This window comes from Anser anser (assembly GCF_964211835.1).
Source record: "Anser anser genome assembly, chromosome: 2".
Taxonomy (NCBI): Eukaryota; Metazoa; Chordata; class Aves; order Anseriformes; family Anatidae; genus Anser; species Anser anser.
This window is the reverse complement of record NC_139721.1, coordinates 116,836,848-116,857,156: the sequence shown is the minus strand read 5'-3', so window position 1 is coordinate 116,857,156 and position 20,309 is coordinate 116,836,848. Positions and strand designations below refer to the sequence as shown.

The window sequence follows — 20,309 nt, the reverse complement described above, 5'->3', positions numbered from 1 at the left end:
TTTTCTGCAGAAGAGAAGGATATTTGTTCTCCATATTGAAGCTCTCTCATACTTACTTGAAATGTTTATTTTCGAATGTTGGGAGAGCTGAAACCAAACCAGTTTATTTTGCTAGGAGTTCACAACTTAGTGAAAGATTTTCTTATAGTTAAATAAATTGACATTATTTATGACTTAGCCACATCTTTTTCTTCTCTGGTGCACTGAATTTCATGTTCCTATTTTTTCACTTTTACCAGTAGTGCTGAGGAATCCCAGGCATTGTCAAGACATCAATAGTACCAGGTCCCATGCCAGGCCTAGCATAAATGCAAATGTTCCTTTCTGCAAAGAGCATCTATCTAAGAGGCAAGAAAGACTAGAAGGGTAGATGGACCCTGGAGTATACGAGACAGACTTTTTTCATTAGCACAGTAAGCAGTGGCTTGAAGTTCTTTGAGGCAGCCATTTATATATACAATTCCGTAGACTTATAGTGATTGTATTTTAAGGTGGTGGAGAATCAAAGTATTTCATCCCTCCAGCTAGAGATGGATCCTGAAGTTGCCAGTAATGTCGCTGTCATACTCCCTGTGCACTGTTTTGATTTGCGTAAGAGCAGTTTGATATAAATCGACTCAGAAATGGAAGCAGCCAGGCGGGGGGGTGGAAGCTTTGCCTTTTGGAAGTGAGGGTGACATAAAGCTTGCTTGTCCTGCAGTATAATTTGTCCTGACATTTGCTGGCACAGTAAGTTCTTACTAACTGCACTGACACTTGCCCTGTGTGACATAATTCAAAACACTTTTTAATAATACTGCTTGAATTGAAAACAGACAAACTGTCTTTTCTAATTTCAGCCTGTTTGATCCCTCATCCCCAGTGGTAAATTCTGCTTTGCAGTGTTTCCTTGTGCTGCCTGAAGGAAAAAGATGAGGTAGCAACTACTAATCCAGGTGTTCTTTACCATTGACGTAACACCATCATAAGATCATGCTAGAAGTCATTGATCCTTCATCAACTAAATCCTGAAGGAGTTCACTTCAGGAGGTAACCCTTCCAAAGCAGAGGTGTTGATATAGAGTAACAACAGAGTCAACTAGCAATATGCTGGTTTTGTATGTGCCACTGTTTATTACTACTGACATTGGACACCAGTCACAAAACATAATATTTAAAAACCCATCAAAAGGAAAATGGTGTGGAGTGAGACCAGAGCCTTCACAGTCAAAAAAACCGCTGTTTTCTTGTTTTCATGTGGGTCACTGAGAGGGGATTTTTACAACTTTGTTTTTAATTTGTTTCTCCAAGGAGAGTCTGTGTTTTCTTCAGTAAAGAAGAATGTTTAAACACTTGTTGCCACTTAGTCATCTACGTGAGTAGCACACGGTATGCTGCAGTTATTTTCCATCTAGTCTTCTGGAACTATAGTTGCTTTTGATAACATTTTGTTCCTGCTGGTGCCACCAAATATGCAGAATTCACTCCACTTGGTGATTTGCCCTTCTTTGTTACTATTCCTAATAGTAAGCACTAATGCTTCTGTCAGGATGGGAGCACCCTGCTGCTATGATGTGGGTGAAAGTCTTATGGGTGCAGTTAAACACATTCATTGAAGTGTGGTGTGAAATTCACCAGTGGCGGACATAGCTTGAGAGTATGACCTCTTGTTTGATAGTTGGTATAAAAGTAAACTGGTATAGTCAGTAAAATCAGGCTGGGAAATGCAGTATAAAGGTAGACATGCTATAATATTAACCTAAGAGGGTCTGTAAGAACTAGCAAAAAGAAGGAAGCAGATACTTGAGTATACAGGATGCATAGTGCTACCTGTTTTCTTGCCAAGCACAGAAACAAAAGCTGGGGATGTCAGCTACTTCTAGCTATCCGTTTATTTCTTCTCAAGCTCCTCACAACCCATGAGTCATGGGTTTGAGGACAACCTCATATCAACTGCATGTGGCAGGGAAATATCCTTACCCCATTCCCCCATACAGGTGGTCACTGAGCTTAGCCCAGGATTGTGCAAAGCAGAGAACAAAATTCCTCTTCTAAAACCCAGCACCAGGTTCGGCTGGTCGCTCAGTGCTCTTCTACCACAGGGTTGGTCTTTCTGCACAATGAATAGCCCATACCACCCCTATCCTCAATTAGAGTAAGGATCAGGCCGTTGCATTTCTAGGTCAGACTTAAAAGTGTGAGAAGGTCACGCTCTGCTTCAATTATTTGCTGTTCAGGCAGAGAACTGAAAATAGTAAATGGAGTACAGACAACTATAGAAATTCAGGAGACACCCAGTTTTGGAGAGTGCAGCTTCCTACAACAAATAGGCCAAAGTGAACTTTTAAACTCTGGTAGCCTGTAAAGGTGAGGTTGTAGCTGAGACAGCATCACTTTGTTGTACTAGAGAGGTAAATAAAGATCCTCTTACTGCAATGAAGTCAGTATAGAAAATGTTACAGGTATATTCTGCATGACTTGTGTATTTATTTCTGTATCTGTGCTGTTAGATTACTAAAAGTAAAAGATTTTAAAAGTTCTATTTGTGATGTAACCTTTTCTTTGTTGTTGCTGTTTTCATATTTTTATTAATCCTTTAACATACGGGCTAATTGCTTAGATTGTTATATATGTAAACTGTCTAAAAACAAATGATAAATATATATATTTTTAAACAACTGTCTTCCTCCAACATTTAGAATGGAAGCAGCAATGCTGAGAAGTTAAACGAATGCCCTTGCCTAGGATGGCAGAAGCACATCATGCGAATTTTCACAAGTGAAAGCCAGCATCCTCTTTTGCACTTACTTTGGAGTTGCTTATAGCTGCAAAGAGGTAGCAGAGTGCTGAATCAAAGTGTTTAAAATTTGGGGAAAGATTTTGACTTCTTAATGTTCTGTAAAAGCTTGTGTTTACGCATTTCAGTCTGGGATCTGAGTTTGAATTGTTGGCATCTTTCTAAATGTGTATTAAAAGCCATGGGAAAATGGCGTGCATGGTATACTTGTCAGAAGAAGGAATGGGGGTTTCTTTTTTACTTTGCTAGAATGTGAGGCAAAGATGGTCTGTGTATGGCCTTGCCCACAAGATCTGACTTTTAAAAATTATTTTTAATTATTTTTTCCATGGCTTTAGCTAAATCACCTAATTTATCAGTCTTATTTATCTTCTGTTAAATGGAGCAATAGCACTAGCTTCATTTGACTTAGGGAAGGAAGTAAGGAGAAAATGAGTGTGCGGTTGTTGAAGATCCAGGTTGTTAAAATGCAAACTATTGTTCTTGTAAGACTTTGGTCTAGTATGAGCAATATAATCAGCTGGCAACTTTGTCTAGGTATCCTGGTGAACTACCAAATAAGCATTTAATGTCCTACATCTTATATCGAGGTTGTCATTTCATTACATCGTTGTCTTAATTCTTGCTTTCTTTGATAACTATTAAAACACGAGGTTATCTGGTGCTTCCCTGAAAGTGATAAGCTTATTTAACCCAGAGCTCTTCTGAATGTTCTGAAGGGTTGCGCTGCTTGTTCATTTAGCAGCATCCAATGCTGGCTTTCCCTGCTAAGCTTTGTCAAATTTTGTATGTAGAATATATTGTCTATAAACTTCAGATGGTTCAGCTACTGTCTTTTATGATGTGTGTTGTTGTTGTTGTTTGTTTTTGGCTTTCTTTGTTTTTACTCTTTCAACCCATTTTCCAGAAGAGAATTTCACTGGTGCATGTAAAAGTTTATTTATCAGAGCTTTCCGCTGAACTGAAGGATATTTTATGCATCACATCAAGCTTTATTAATTTGCAAGTGCTGCTTCCTCTTTTTGGATGCGATCTTCACCTCCTGGAGTAGAATCTCTCTTAAGGTGCTCTTGTCTTAGGTACTGCAATTCTCCCCCACTGTCTGCTTTATTTCCTGAGGCTGCCACACAACCTAAGAGCTTTCAGAATGGAGGCTGTCAGGTACCAATTAGCAGGAGCCACCACACTGCTCTCATTTTGGTCTATCTTTGGCGGTCTGTTACTGTGTTCTTCAGCTTTCACTTTCTCAGCGGGTAACTTGCCTTTTCCTTCATCTTTCAAAATCCGTATGTTTGTCTTGCCTTAATTTTCCCCTTTTTGGGAATTTGATGTCTTTCCCTCCTCCCCTCAGGCTGTTGAAATTCTTCCTTCATCTTATTGCACCTTTCCAGGCTAATTTTAGCTCTCTGCTTACTGGTGATCAATCTGCTTTTATCCAGCTTTGCACTAAGTGGGATCTTCTGTGTGGTTCTTTCTCCTGGGACTGTGTCATCCCTTGAACTTTTGCTCTGTAGAGAAGTGGAACTATTCTGCTTCTTGGTCACAGACACAAAAATCGAACTCTTTTTCATGCTGGCAGTTAGTATTTTGCTTTATCTAATTTCAGATCAAATAGATTCACAAGGAGTCTCTTAATCTGCAGAGAAATTATGCTAGCATTCCTGTTCTCTTGTCCTAACTCATTAGACAAGCACGTGCTGCCTTGCAGCTTCGCTTCTGTGTGGATATATGAAAATGCTGCTCTGTGCTCTTCACGCATACTTGTGTGCAACTGCCCAGTGGCTTTCTCCTGGATATCTCTTAAGAGCATCTAGCCTGTTTCTTGCAGCCTCCCTCCTAACTTAACATTATTTCACTCATGATCAAGTTGCAGGCCACCTGACTTCCAGGCCTGAAGGAGTGAAGGGAATTTGGAGCTCATTAAAGAAATTTTGGCAAGACGTGGAGGTTACCAGCAGGGCTCCTTAGAATTAGGTTTTGATATGTCTGCTGGTGGTGACTTTTATTTTTTTTTTTTTTCTCAAAAGAAAAGGCAATTTTGTAGAAATCAGCAACTTATTACAGTGCAAAACCACTGCAGCGCTTCATCTGGTAGCGCAGCCCATGCAGTTTGGGTCTGAGGCAGGAGCTTGTGAGAGAGGGATGGGAGAAGGGGGAAGATAATTTTCACATTCCGCACAAGTAGGATAAGCTCTTTGTTTAATATCTTGAAATCTGACACGGATGACTATCCATTGGGGATATTCAAAGACTGTAATTAAAAAGTTTTTATGTAAGGAGAGGGTAAGTCATTGAAGCATTGCAGGAAGGGTAGCAATGAAACACTTTCACTGGTATTTTTCAATGTTTTTATCTCCAGTTTAACCTCCAGTTATACTCAATCACCTTCATTTTCCCCGTCTCATATAAAATGTTTTAGTGGGTTATGACAAATACTCAAAGCTATTGCAAAGAGAGGATCATTTGCTATTTTTCCTCAAACCACCAGTAATGGTTAGTGCTCTGCAGCCGCAACATGCTACCTTGCAGTGATGTAGCAAACTAGTCTGAGGCACTCCAGGTACTTTGTGTTAATGAAACTTCATCAGTCCCATCCGAGGCATCGTCTTATGTATGCTGGATAGTGGTCTGTGAGTAGTTGCATTGTAATTAGTGCAGCTATTTATGATTGGAAGTATGATGTGGGTAATATATTGGAAGCTAGCCCTGTCACATATCCTACTCCCAAGGTCTTAACACTGTGACAACAGGAGTGCCAGAAATAGAAATCAGGATTCTCGGCTCCAGGGAGAGTGTGATTTCATTGCTGGGCAGCGTTTCCTCTCTGAGGAACTTCTGTCTGTCTACCTTAGTCCACCTTTCTTTTTTTTTTCCCTTACCTTTGTTGCAGAGAAGCAGTCTCTCACTAAATTAGTTTTTAAACAGAAGGTAATTGCAATCAAATCTCTTCAGTGAGGGCTTGGTGTTGGTGATCGTGGTTTTGTTTGTTTGTTTGTTTGTTTTTTGTTTAAATTAGATATCCTAGGAATCATACTGAACTGTTTCTTACCATGGAGCTAGCAGTGAATAAAAAATGACAATGTTTAGGCACCTTTTTTAACAGGATGCCATTACCATGGTGCAAGGCAAATTGTTATTTGGTTGGAAATTTTCAACAAAAACACAGCCACCATTTTTTCTCTCCTCTTCCTATTTTATGACCTTCCCTAAATGCATAGATGTTAAAAGCTAAAATTCTTATTCTTCAGAGATCCTGCACAACTCCAGTCCAATATCTGTGGGACTATCATGTTAGGTCTAATGCAGGCTTGTTGTTGTTGTTGTTGTTTTGCTACGGCATTATAAATTCAGCAAAGTTCATGAAATGTGATCACCAAAGGACGGCTCAAGCTGATCTCTTATCACTGGAGCTTACTGTCCATGGCTGACAGCTGAGCAATCGTGTAAATAGGTAAAGGTCAGGATTAATCCACCCCTTCACATTCTGACACTGCAGACCCTTTCCAAGTACGGTAATGAGCTGTGTTATAATGAGAAAAGTAGCTAATGAAAGCTTAGTTTAATGTGGCTGTGATGCCTTTCATACCTCAAAAGGCGTTACCCAATTTCTGTTATCAAATAGCTGGATACTCACTGCTTTGTTGCAACCCTTCCATCTGAAATAACATATTGACCGCAAGTACAGCTCGGTAACAGAGAAATTAGTTGATACCATAGTGCTGTATGGTTGAGGGCAAGAACTATCACAGAGATGCAGACTCTTTGCACAGATCTCCACCAGTTTCTGGGACAAGTCCTTTGACTGAATTTATTTCCACTGTTTGCTTCTGCATTTTGAACTTTAATCTTTTTTTTTCAATCACTTCAGGGGAATTTCTAGAGGCAGCTTCTCCCATTTATTCATCTTTTTCTGCAGGGCAGGTAATCTGGTCCTTAATTAGTACAAGGCCATCTCGAGTAATTTATGCCTATATGTTGGCTGCAGAAAACAGACTAATGGTGGAAATTGTGTTTGGTGTTTTTGTGCAGTTATTTTCAATAATAAAAGGATCACATCAGTGGGACAAAGATTTGATACCAAGAAAGAACGGTTAATTAGAAACCTTGTGGTCCTGCAGTGGCCCTAGAGACCACCCAAGTAGGCAGGACTTTTATTAGAAATAATATCAGTTCTCAGCTTCAAATCAGTGATACCAGAAAGTACAGATAAAGTTGTTAAAAATGGGATCTGCTCCAGGTGTTGGGCCCTGTGCTATTAGCAATCATAGTTTTAATTACAATTTTTGGTGCAGCTTCTCTAGCTGTAGTTCTTCACTGAGGGATTATGGTATTCTTCAGTTAGTTTCTGTACTACACATTGTTTAGCACATTTGAGAATTATATTTTGCCCCAAAGTGGAATTTCTTCTGTCCTTTTGCAGTACAAGAGTGAGTTTATGTTACCATACTTTTATAGTCTTATGAAGACCAGCCCTTGATTCCAGTGTCACCTTTGTGCCTTTAAAAGGCGGATATATTATGATCTACTTTAGTTTTAGATCAGAAAATAATAATAATAATAATAATGAACACTCTTGGAACTTTAGGGATAAACAGAGAGTGTTAGTTAATCTTCTCCACAGCTTTTTTCTCTACTTTGTCTTCATAGGGAGGAAGAATTCAATTATTAATATTTTTATTCTCTTTTATTCAGTGAAAATATCATTTGATATGTAATAGCTAACTGCAGAGCTTCTGAAAAGTCTAGTAAGATAATAAATTACCTTAAAACTTGTAGGCAACTTTCTGATGTTCTTATTTCAGGACCATGTCATTTCACAGCTATGTACTAAATCCAATGTCCTCTCAGAGATTCTCCCACAGTTATTACATTAGGTGAGTTTGGGCAAACTTCCTATGTGATGTGAACAGCAGTATCAGAATCTAGTCTTAAATCAGTTTATCTATTCTGATCTATTAAATGAAATACCAGTCATTTCAGGTCTTCTCTTTTTAATTAATAATTACAATGTATTCATACTGTCTTTCAGTTCACATAATTCAACAGCAGATGATGAAAAAGATCATAGATAACTTGATTTATTGCAGTGCTGAAGCAGGATTGTTCCTGGTGTCATACTTTCCATTGCTTTGCCCAGTACACTTTTAGGTGACTCGAAAGACAGATTGCCCATAATTTCCTCCTCCTCCCTAGGTACGGCTCAGATCCTTAGATGAGTTTCAATAAGAGGCTCGTTCTTTGTTTCAGTAAGCAGTTCATCAGTGTAGGATGACTCGCTGGGTAGAGTGAGATGTATCTGTGTATTTCTTGTAATAAAGGAGCAGTTTATAAACCTTTATGGCTGGATGGTGCAACTGGAAGAGAAGACATGACCCCTTGACTTAAAAGGGTCAGAAAAGGCAGAGATGTTTCTCCTTGAGCAGTAGCCACATGACAATGCAACTTGTGTCTTACTGCAGGAGAGCAAAAACAGCTGAGTGAGTAAGCAAATGCTGCGGGTTGTTTAAAGACTAGCAGAGCTTTACGTATAAGGGGGAAAGGTGCACTTTGCTGGAGGACTTCTCCCTCAAGTCACCAAGACCTTCTTACTCAAACTCTCATTGCTTATCCCCTTTGTAGCTCTATATACAGTCTTTTTAGGTAGTTTATTTAAGTGATTGTGTTTAGGGCGTGTCAGTAAATTCCAACCTCCAGTGATAAATTTGGTGGTGAGTAGATTGTCTGGCAGAAGTTGTGGCTTCAGGCCCTTGTTAGGGAAGTGGCAGTGCTCCAAAACCACAATTACCAAACTCCATGTATTGTAGAGAGGCAGGTTAACTAAGAGATGATCTCTAGTATGAGTCCTTTCCTTTTTTAATAACTCATAATGATATGGACATATTGGCAGTCCAGCCTTGTCATGTAAAGACTTCTTAATCCAGGTAAAACTTCTCTTCTTTCCTGCAGTCTACCAAACTTCAGTCTTTAACTAAGCCTTTAATTGTGTAGGATTTATCCAGCTTATTTTTATTCTGTTTACTTTATTTTTCCCCAGATTACACTCATAATCTCTTCCAAACATAATTGCCAGTGTAAAAGTGCTTCAAATGAGCTACTTCCTAGCAGAAAGTTTTTCCACTCTCTTACTTAATAGAGCAAAACATATGAAAGAATTGTAGAATTTGAGCCACTGTAGCCATTGTCACTTATACGAGCTAGCACAAGTGATTACTGAAGTACGTTAAATCCAGGGTTTACCCCCATTTGATTAGTAGATCCACCCACTGAGTTTTATTCTTCCTGTCCCCGTGGAAATGAGGTTGTTTGCCCAGTCTTCTCAATTTTGATCAGGTAATTATATCTGTAGGATTAAAAAAAAAAAAAAAAGTGTGTGTGTGGGGGGTAGGATAGGAGGAAATGGTCTGTGCTTTATTTTGAAAAGAGATGTTAAATAATCCTATTGCAGAGAATTACAGAATGGTTTGGGTTGGAAGGGACCTTAAAGACCATCTAATTCCAACTGCCACTGGACCAGGTTGCCCAAAGCCCCATCCAGCCTGGCCTTGAACACCTCCAGAGATGGGGCATCCACAGCTTCTCTGGGCAGCCTGTGCCAGGGTCTCACTGCCCTCCAAGCAAAGAATTTCTTCTGAATATCTAATCTAAATCTACACTGTTTTAGTTTAAAAATTTGTTCTCATCTTTAAGGATTTGTGCTGACAAAAGCACTTCAGTCACAAAATAAGAGCAAAAGGAAGATGAGAAGGCAAAATAAACAAGACAGAGGAAAGTGAATGTGGCTCAGCAAATCAAGTAAGGGAAGAGACGGGATCAGAATTCCTGACTTCAGAGCTGAAGTCTAACTGATATGCTCCATGACACAAAGTATCTTCACCCTTCAGTATGCCTGTCTTTATGAAGGTCATGTGTGCTACCTGATTTAAAAGGGGTCCTGGTGTTTAATTGTAAAATGCTTTGACAACATTGAATGAAAAGGGTTGTATGTAGACGGAAACACAGAGGTGCAGAAATATAGACGTGCACCTCAGCCCAGTGCAGTTCTGGAGCTCAGAACTGTTTCCAGCATAGAAGGACTGGAAGAAATGTACTGGGAGCTGCTAAGTAGTTCCACAAGGTTTTTTAGACATTTACTGCAAGTTACTTTGGCTTTGCAGTAAGTATGGGGTGATACTCAGCGTAATGCATACAAGGTCTGGAGGGAAGAGGGGGAAGTGTGGGGAGGAAGGGTCTTTTTTTTTTTTTTTTTTTAATTCCTTTTGTACTTCTTCCCCTGTCATTAGAGCTGAAATTCATTCTTTCCCTCTTGTAGAGCCCCAGCTGTTTACTCTGTGTTAAGTAACTGACATTTTAATATGAAAGATTTTCAGTAGCCAAGGATTATGTTATGAAGGGAAAATAAAAGGCTTCTTCGTACATGCTCTTCCTTGAAGACAGGATGCTGGTAGATGGATGGCTGGTCAGCTTCAGGATGGCATGTTTTAGATTATTATAGCAGCTCTTCTCTGACCACTCACTTCTCCTACTGCTCATCAATTCCATTTGCAATAAACGGTTTAATGACTCTGTCTTGAAAACAATTCAGGTTGTAGTGGTTTTCCAAAGCTAACACTAACCTGTTCTTCCACAGCATCATAGTGTACGTTCCCCTGGCTTTGTACCTTCTGTGTATTTTTTTATTTCTTTATTTTTTCCTCCCTTTATTCCTTAATTTCACCTGTCCTTCTAACAGTAGTGTTCAGATGGAGTAGAAAGCATGCAGAGAAATAGCTCCCTTAATACATTTTTGCTGCACAATTCAGAGAGCAGCCTATTGATGTGTGTGTCGGCAGTGAGGAAGGGAAGAGGTAACAGATGGCATGAAGGGAGAGCTAAGAAGCCTTGCATGAAGAAGCAAGGGAGCAGTATTTCCATAAAAAGATGAGCAATGTTGTCAGAAAGTAATATGCAATGGGAGGAAGACACAGCTGGGGACCTAAGGTAAAGCCAGAGAACTCAAAAGGAGACTAAACACCAGCCTTCCCAGACTGAGCATCCTCTCTGGTGAAGGGCCTCTGGTGGGTTGCAGGCTGGTGAAGGTCAACCTTCTGCTTCTCCACACTCAGCTAAAAGTCCTAGGTTTCTAGGTCAAAAAATGTACAGTCATCTCAGGTGATTTCTTGTGTTTCTTCTTATGTTCAGGATGGAGCAACAACCCGTCCTGTGCCATTAGGCCACGTTGCGAGGGAGAAGGCTACAGGGCTGTGCTGCAGCTGGAAGCTCATAACCTTACCTGGCCACTGTGACTGCATCAGTATTAATAAATGAAATGTGGCCAGCATGGCCAGAGTCATCTTGGGCTCTGAGGGCAGCAGGCTGTGTGCAGCCCATCCCTGGTCAGTTAAACTTTTTTAGCTTCCAGAACAAGACAGCTGCATGCAAACTCCTTACCAGGGGTGAGGTCTGCTTATTGCTGACTCCTAAACTGTGCCTGAGAATGGTCGAAACCAGGCCAGTGGCCATTTGAATAATTCAACAGAGCTTGATTGATTTCCAGCACCCATGGGTGTTCCTTTACAACGGGTACCTTACAAACATGACCCTGGGCGCAACCAGTTGGCCTTTTCTGCGGAGTATGGAAAGGGTTGGGGACCTGCTGTTACAACGATAACAACAGGTCAGACATGGGCAGTGAGGGTGCACAATGAGACACAGTGATCCTGGCAGTGCCACTATGGTGTTTTGGGGTGGCCTTTTTTAATCACCCCATTATCAGGAACAGAGAGAATGATTTGAACGAGTTTTGCTTTTGAATTTCTGCAGTTTATTTGAGCCTGAGGAATTTAGCTGGCAAAGCAAGCAGGGGCAGATTGCTGTCTACAATTTTTCAGATCTCTCTGCAAAAGGAAAACAAGGTATTTGGGATTTTATTCCATGAGGACCAGTCATAAAACAATGTGTAATGGAGGCACTTTCTGATAACTGCACAAGGAATTGCACTTGGCAATGCCATTATATGAATGCGATCCTAATTCCTGTTTGCACTAGCGCTGTAAGCAAACTTAGACCATGGTTTGCTTCTAACTAATTAAAGTGTTATTTAGGAATATAAGTAATCTGTATACCAGAATGATTATTTATTTATTTTAAATCACAGAGAAAGGCATTTTATACTAAATTCTGCTGCCTCTGTAGTGCAATTTATTACACAAAAACTGATCTGGGGTTGCTCCTCTCCGAATCCAAGCATCTGTGACGTTAATGTTACTGCGTTTTATAATTGGTACTTGATAGTTTAAGTGGATAATCAGCTAAGACATAAATGCAGCTTACCAGGAAACAATTGAGAATTTAGGATAATAAGGCTGATTAGACGCCGTTACGCCAGTCTCATGCTAAGATAATTCTGCTGAGTTGAAGTAGTACAAATAATACTGGAAAATACACAGTGGTCAGGCAGACCCCCTTTGCCTGTGCTTCTTTGCTTTACCTTTTGAGTAGACGCAGCTCAAATGATAAGCTGCTGGTAGTAAGAAAGATGAAGTGATCCCCAAGTCTGCGATTCGAGACGTTCCTTCCTTGCAATCTTTCATAAAGAAGTCTGAAAACAAGCTCAAAACACCCCGTGGCACTCATTTAAATATTTCCCTGCTGTTATCTAGCCTTAATACTTTAAATTAAAACACAAAAGGAGAGTCATCTTGTCCAGCCTTACACAAACCTGGCAGATTTTAGCATCCACTGGGGACACTTGTTTGCTGCTAAAGCAGGTGTTAACGCGCGGCAGAGGGAATCACGCGCGTCCTTCTAGCGGCCAGGTACAAGAGTGCCCGTGCACAGCTTGTTCAGGCTCTTAATTCATGGCCCAAGCGGTAGAACCACGTGCTCTGTACAAGAGCTGTTTGGGGAGAAGGTGAACAAACACAGCTTTAAATTACCTTCATGACTCCCAGGCACAGGGCTTCGTGAGGACCAATTTAGTCCATGGCACGGAATATTGCAGCCTTATTGCCAGGGTATTGAAGAGAGGTGACACAGAGCCTGCTGCGTCAGATGTTGTTGCTGGATATAGTTTCTCACAATGTTATTTGTAGCACGGGAAGGAAACCAGTCGTTCCCGTGTCCCAAGGGCTCGTTCTGGCCCTATTTCTCATCTACAGTGCTGTGGAGGTGCAAAGCAAATGGAGAGAGTCCACTGATGAAAATATTCCTCTTTTTTTTTCTTTTTTTTCCCCCTCTCTCTAGTGTGTGCAATGCTTCCTGCTATTGGGAAGTACTTTTACTAAGTAGATTGACCTGCCAGCGTCTTGTGTTGTTTTGGGACTCATGTAACTGAACCCTTTGGATCCCTTTATCAGATTCCTCCCTACTTGTGAGGCTTACGAAGCCCACAGACTGACAAGCAGTAAATCCTCTCTCCAAAAGCACGGGCTAATCCCCGCAGCACCCGTCTCTTTTTGGCGTGCCCCGGAGTCGTTGTTTGGCATGCCCTTGACAACTTCAATGTCACAGGAGCAGCAGCTGGAGCTGTATGTTCAGTGGCCACGTGGTGGCTGGGTAGGATATGGTAGACATATGCTGTGTGTTTCAGGGCTATTTAAAGGATTAATTTGCATGGGCCATGCAGCTGAAACACTGCATGGCTACTGTTGTTATTCCGCCATGCTTAAGCACAACAAGCTGTTCATCTTACTCAGTATTTATTTTTCCTCCCAAAAAGTCACTGGAAGAGAAAGAATATCTTAAAACACCCTCCATGTCTGGATAGAAGGGAAAGAGTGAATTTGTTTCCTCCGTGGAGGGAAATGCAGGCAGAACTCGCCTGCTCTACACCCTGCTTGGCAGAAGCCAGCTGGCTGGGCTTCGGGTTTGTAGCTCTGGGTTAGCCATAGCACGGGTTTCTCTTACCCAGCAAAGACATCAGAGGGGACCGGGGTGGCAGGAGGCCTTCCAGGGCTTATTAAAGTAAGGGGGAGAAACATTACTGTTCAGGAAGCAGTCTACCAGTGGAGTGAATGCTTTTTAAAGTAGCATTGCCAAATTTCTTTATCTGCTATTTATGTATATTGAGCTATTCTTACATAAATTTGAGACTTTATTTTCCATGATGGCCCTTTTTTTCCCCTCTGTATAATGAGAGTCATTTCTCCATGTATCCTCTTTTGTCCAAGGATAGGATGCTTTACCTTTTGCTTTCTGTGAACTCAAGAGGTACAGTTTGTGACTGTTAAGATTTTGTTGTTGTTTCATCTGCAGAAGTATGGCAAAGGTTCTGAAAACTGAATGTTCAAGAGGAACTGACTCCCATTTCAGTTTTTGCTTTGATGCCGAAGTAATTTCTGTGAAGGGATAGCTCTAGTCTGTTTTTAGAATTTTGTCACTGAGAAAATGGTTGAACTGATTTCATCAGCATCTGGTAAAACTGGTATCTTCCTTGATCCATGGAAAAAGAGCCTATGCATCCTTGGCCAGCTTCCTAATAACACACTACCATATCCATCGAGGTTAGAAGATTCTCATAAATTTCCTGATAAATGCCATCTAGGCTGTTCACTGCATTGCAGCTGTGGCTGTGGGTCTGCGTGGCTATGAGTCAGAAAGACTGAGATACTGACTTCTGTCCATTTTTCTTGGATACCACTTACATATCTACCTGACCTCCTATAACGCTGCCATTGTAGCTTGGACCGTACGCTAAATTCCTAATAGACGAGTTTTTCTTTTTTCCCTGCATCTCTATGTAATATTTATTTTATTTGTTTATGCATTTATGTGTTCATTTATCATGCATCCAGCAAGATCAATCTGAAGAGCAGCTGAAAGCAGAGTGTAATCCAGCAATGTCCTCACACAGCGTTTTCCAAGGGGAAATGGAAAATCCCACTATGACAGTCGTAGCCCAGCTGCACAATTTAAACCCTACTGCGGCTCTGAATGACTCCATTGTAAAATTTAAATAATGAAGTAGAGCTAAAATGTTTTTATTGCAACCGAACAAATAGGCACACATTGAACATGGCCCTGCCACCATTAACTGACATAAAACACTGGGAAATGTCATATTTCATGGTGCAGTTAAAAACCCACCAGCCCTATCTCAGCATGGCTGTCACATTTATATTGTTACAGTGTTTTATATGGCTATGGTTTTTATTGATGACCCTTACTACTCATATGAAATGTGTTTTCTTCCAGCAACTGTATTACGGAGCTGACATCACCCCCCTTTCCCACCCTTTTCCTTCTCCACATCCAAAGCAACTTTTCGGAGTAAATCAATTTAGGCATTAATACTTCAGATATTAAAAATAAAAAATCACTAGTAGATTAAAATTATGAGATGAAATTGTAACATTTCCTATAGCTCCCCTCACACGAGTGCCTGACACAGAACATTATGGGAAGGAAATGAGGAATTCAAATGCTTTACGTAGCAAGAAAAATGTGTTTCTAGGCAAATTGAACATGCTGAATTTTGGTAAGTTTGCTTCATGGAGAAGGCCTTCTGCATTTGGTCTGGGCACCTATAGCTGTCATTTGCTTTATGGTTATCAGCTAGTCCTTTCTGACCAGGGCTGTTCAGTGTCCAAAAATTCCAGACAAATAAGTGTTTTTTTTTTTTTTTTCTCCTGTCCATACAACTTTTCAAGCAGCAAAAAATGAAGACACAAAGAGGAAAACTTGGACATAGTGTTGCCCTAATGGGGTTGTCTATTGTGATAGGCTTTGGTTTTTAAAGTAGGGCTGGTGATCTGCAGTTCATAAATGCAACATATTCTCCCTTGCTGACTTCTGTGCAAGTTGGTGGGGGCTCACTTGGAAAGAGGATGATAAGCAAGTGGAAAGTAGAATTGCAGAGGTTCTCACCTGTTCTGCCTGAGGAAAAGCAAGTTGCTTACTGACCTCCTCTTGCTTTAATGATCTCTCTGTTCCTCCTCTTATTCCAGGAAGCTCTGTTTGCTCGCTGGTGAGCATGATCCTGCACACTCGGATGGTAAAGGACTGTTTATTTACCACCTCTGCAGCTGCAGTGTTGTAGCGCAGCCTCTGAGGATGAGAAGAGCACATGATGGACACTAATTGGAAGGTTTAGACAACTGAGCAATACCTGCCTTAAATTATAACCTTGTGCTGTGCTCTGCACAAGATTTGTAAGATCAAGGCAGAGAACCTCGCTGAGAGCTAGGAGAGAGTTTCAGAGACTGCAAACCTACTTCTGGCAGTCGTTGCAATGCCTCATTGCCTGCCAGGGCTGAGCAGTAGAAGCGCCTCTCAACTGCAGCTACCTGATGAGGAGGAAAAGGTTTTGACATGCTGCTGGGGAATTCTTAGCTGTAGGGTGTTAGTATTGCATGTCCTGCAAATCCTCGTGAATGTAAAGAAGAGCTAAGCCTAAAGGCCTGAACAGGCTGGTTTTTCATACGTGGAGTTGTGCAGAGACTGCTCTACGGAGATAAATTTTTAGGTAGCCATGAATGTTGCAAAATGAAGTATGTAGATTGATGGGCAAAATGAAAACACCAAATACCAGAAGTACAAAGATCTTGGTCACTTTTGGTGGTTTCTTCGGCAGACACCAGTTTGGATCCTGTGTTTCGTGTGTGTCTGCTTGAAAGGAGCCGTTGGCCCTGCCCTCCTTCTTCTTTGTGGGCATACAGCAGTCAGTGGCAAAACAAATTTATACCGTTATCCTGTGCCAAAAATCTGTTCAATGTTTTCCTAATGCAGCTAGAGTGATTCTAGGCATGTGTTTTTTCTCTTGAGCCTTCTTGGAAGTCATCTTCAGGCCTTAAAGAAAACACTGCTCAGGGTCCTGCTTGGCCATCCCTGTGATACTGCTGCCTTCGAAATGTGTTTGTTTCTGTGTCTAAAACCAGGAAAGTTCTTAGTCTTGGCCATTCAGAGAGGCCTGTTCAGTATAGATACCCACTTTGTAGGTAAAGCACCAAGGGTAGAAGGAAGAAAAGATTGTTTGCTTGGCTTCTTGCTCCTTGGGCACATGAGCCCAAAGCAACAAGCCCTGAAGATGGCTGTGGGGCCTTCCAGATACGGAGTGACTTGCAGAGAGGTCTTCAAAGGCAAAGTGCAAAGAAAAGCACAGGAAGCCCAGCCATCAGCCCCAGAAAATACTGTGGAGCAAACCACACGCATGCAAACCTGGCATTTTGTGACATACCTTATATACTTCTGTACCCACTTTTGATGGGAGTGATGTTCAAGATGCCTTGATAACAGGGCTGATGTTATTTGCACGCAATACCATTCCAGGTATCTGAAATGCAGGTCTCATTTTTGTGGAAGTGCCAGGATTAGAGGCTAGCCTGTACAACAAAGAGCCCTTCCTTGCTATATGTGTCTCATCTCAGTATGAAGTGTTGACCTAAAGCCTTGCTTGTGTTTCCGCTTGTATACCCTGGCAGTAGAGTAGCTGTTGTCACTGCTGCATGAGTAACAAAGGCATCCTATTACCATCTGTCATGTCATACTTATAATTTTCCAGATCCAGCCATGGCCCTCCTGGTGTAACTGACTTAGAATCATGATTGACATTAATAGCTATTCTTAAAAGTCAAAAACCGGGCTTTATTTCTGACAAGGGGGGCACGTTTGATTGATAGTGAACTCATTACAATCATTTACTAGAGTCCGGCAGTCCTGATGCCGTGATGTTTATGACAGCTGTGCTTCAGCACGCACGCTTACAGCCGCACTCTGGCTGCTCCAAAGCTTGGAACTTAATGCTGTGGGTTTGGGGGGCAGAGAGGAGAAAGAGAAGGGAAGAGGCACCTGTAGAAAGTAAACACGCTTTCTAGACATCACTTGTCTTTTCACAGAGTGGGGGAACATATTTATGTTGTAAATCTTGTGCTTTGACTTTAGCCATTTGTTTTGCTCACGTTGATGCAAACTTCTTTAAGCTGCAGCACGCTGGTGGTGAAATGCACGAGGAGCTGAGACTCTGCCTGTTAAAAAAATCCAAAAATGCTCTGCAATGGTATTAAATCCCTAGCCTGTGCGAAAGGTTCATTACATGCTTGAGAAAAGCAGACTTTTCAATTAGCCTTACTTTTGTCATTCATGCTTGGTTACTTTTTGTTTAATGTACAGTAAATAGTCATGAGAGATACAGCCAAATAGTTTCAATTCAACTTTGTAACTAAGCTAGAAATAAAATGCTGTTGGGAAAAAAAAATGGCAAATTCAGACTTGTATGAACTAACTTGGCAAGAGTAAATATTACACTAGCTGTAGTTGCATTGATTACAAGAAAAAGAAGGGATGGCTGTGAATGAAGTCCAAAGGACAACAGCTGTGGCCTGAAAAATCAATATATTAGAATAAATTGTGTAAAATGCCAGCTGAAGTTGAAAAGCATGTTCTGTTGAGAAAATCAGTAAAAGTAGGTATTGGACTGCAGAACCTTTCTCCTCAGGAGTTCTCCTTCAGTAAATTTTTAATGAATTGTGAACAATACTCTGAAATCTAAAGGAAATTTTGAAGATTTTATCTTTTTGGCGGCAAAAAAAAAAAAAAGACTTTTCAAGTACTCAAAGTGCAGGGCAACTTTAAGTGATTACACAACTAGAAGTTTTTCTGTGCAGCGTTAAGGAGGTTTTTTAATGGTCATGAGCCTGTTCCTGATCCTTATAACAAGTTTTTAAAGCATCCCTACCCAGCATGCAGCCTCATTTATATAGGATTGTGAGTTTGCAGGGCTGGACTGACAGCAAAGTAAACCAGAGCTCTAATCTTCACTGTGAGAGCTGTGAAATAAATAAAAACAGTAAAGACTAGGGCTCAGAAATTCTGCATAAGTAAATAATGGGATAAAAATTAACTTTGTGCAGTGTCAGAGGCAATTTTGACTCTACATCAACTGTCATATCTTTTAATGAAACACCTTACAAAGATGCAAGTTTATTGCATAGTTTGTGAAAACAGCAAGCTGTGAGTGGTATAAGTACTTGTAAGTCTATAGGAACATGCTACATGAGTAGCAATGACTAATCTGCTTATATCCAGTGCCACTTGTTATATAAATCAAGGCTTTAAATGAGGCATTTGTCATTACAGCCCTCTGTCAAAAGATGAGACAGGATGTGTTGGTCCTGCAGTTTCTGGGAGCACAAGTATCAGCTGACAAACACATGAGGTTTTCTGGCAAAAATGCACTCGTGCCTATGGGAAAACAAAAACTCCCTCTTGAATAAGGACTCTGGATTGTGGTGCCTACAAACAGGTAGCACAACTATCAGGATGCACAGCCAAACTGTTGTTTTTGTACGTAATAAAGTGTTTTTTGTCATTGTTGTAACAAAAGCACGAACGTTTCTGTAGGTGTTTGTTGGACATGCTTGTGCAAACCTGATCTTTCAGTCAGCCTCATTGATTAAGGTTGCATTTTCATTTTCACTAAAACTAGAGTTTACTTTGCATGAATATCACTGAAGAAAGAATGTAACATATATTCAGGCCCATCAATTTTTGTCCCTCTTTTATATTACTGATTCTATATGTCTTCTAAAGCAACCTTCCTTTGTTGAGCTGACTTAGCAAAGTGCTCTAACAGCTCTGTAGCATTTATGGTCTGAATGCAAGGTTGAAATGCAAAGAATATGTCTGCTTTAATACTACCAGTCGGAAGCAGAGAAGAGAACATAATTCTTCTCACTCTCAACATAACTCAGTGCTCCCAGCTCTTGGGAATAGAGTGTTTAAAAAAAAAAATCCTCAATTTGTAAATGATTTATAATCTGACTAGTTTTTATTTTAGACCCATGGCATGGTAAGATATGCAACCAGGATGTAAAGATGATCATGTTTGGGAGAAAAAAATAAGTGGAAATAGCTGGGGCAAAAACGTTTAAAGAGTTCTGTACACAGTGCAGATTTTTTAAGCATGACAGTGCTTTCTGTAAAATCGGTAATGAAAGTCTTATCTTTTTTATGTTCATATATATTAAAAAGCTGAAAATCAAGATACAGGGAAGCAAATAATTTTGATCGTTGCTCTTTTTTTTTATTTATTTATTAAAAAAAAAACTAACTAAGCTATCTGAGTGTTAGTTATGCCTTGCATTATTCTCTATAGCTGTGGGTTATGTTGGACAAGGCTTCCATAATTATAACTAAAAGCAAAAAAAAAAAAATTCAGTTGCCAGCTGAAGGTTTCCCACTCAACAACGTGTACATGCCAGCATGAGTAGACCTGTGGTGGCAGCGCTGGGGTCATGGAGGTGGTGGTTTGCAGATCCATGGGACTTTGTGAATTGCTTCTACGTGGTTCTACAGCAGAGATCACAGTCAAGTAAGTTTACTGTCAGGAGGCTTAAATTTGCATTAGAGATAGTCTCACCTCCATCAGAAAATACCTGGGGGGGAGGTCTGCAAATGGAGAAAGAAGGAAAATCTCTGGACTACACTATTATGTATGTATGTTTAAGAGGAGCTAATCTAAACCTAGCTATAAGCTCCCAAGGTGGGTTGTTTTAACAATTAGCTTCCAGTATATTCTGGAAAACAAAATGCTTTTCTTTTGACTTCTTCAAATGAAGAG

General features: G+C 40.5%; 1 protein-coding gene across 8 annotated transcripts in view; it reads left to right on the top strand.

Moving 5' to 3' along the window:
• TMEM108 (transmembrane protein 108) overlaps positions 1-20,309 on the top strand; it is a 274,766-nt gene that overhangs the window by 129,394 nt on the left and 125,063 nt on the right. For 2 of the 8 annotated variants that reach the window (XM_083825037.1, XM_083825041.1), the window contains one exon: positions 1,291-1,368. The exons of 5 other annotated variants lie outside the window; for them this stretch is intronic. The gene's annotated coding sequence lies outside the window, so the exon portion shown is untranslated. The remainder of the gene's footprint in view (positions 1-1,290; positions 1,369-20,309) is intronic. One more of the 8 variants, XM_083825036.1, reaches the window with a different exon arrangement.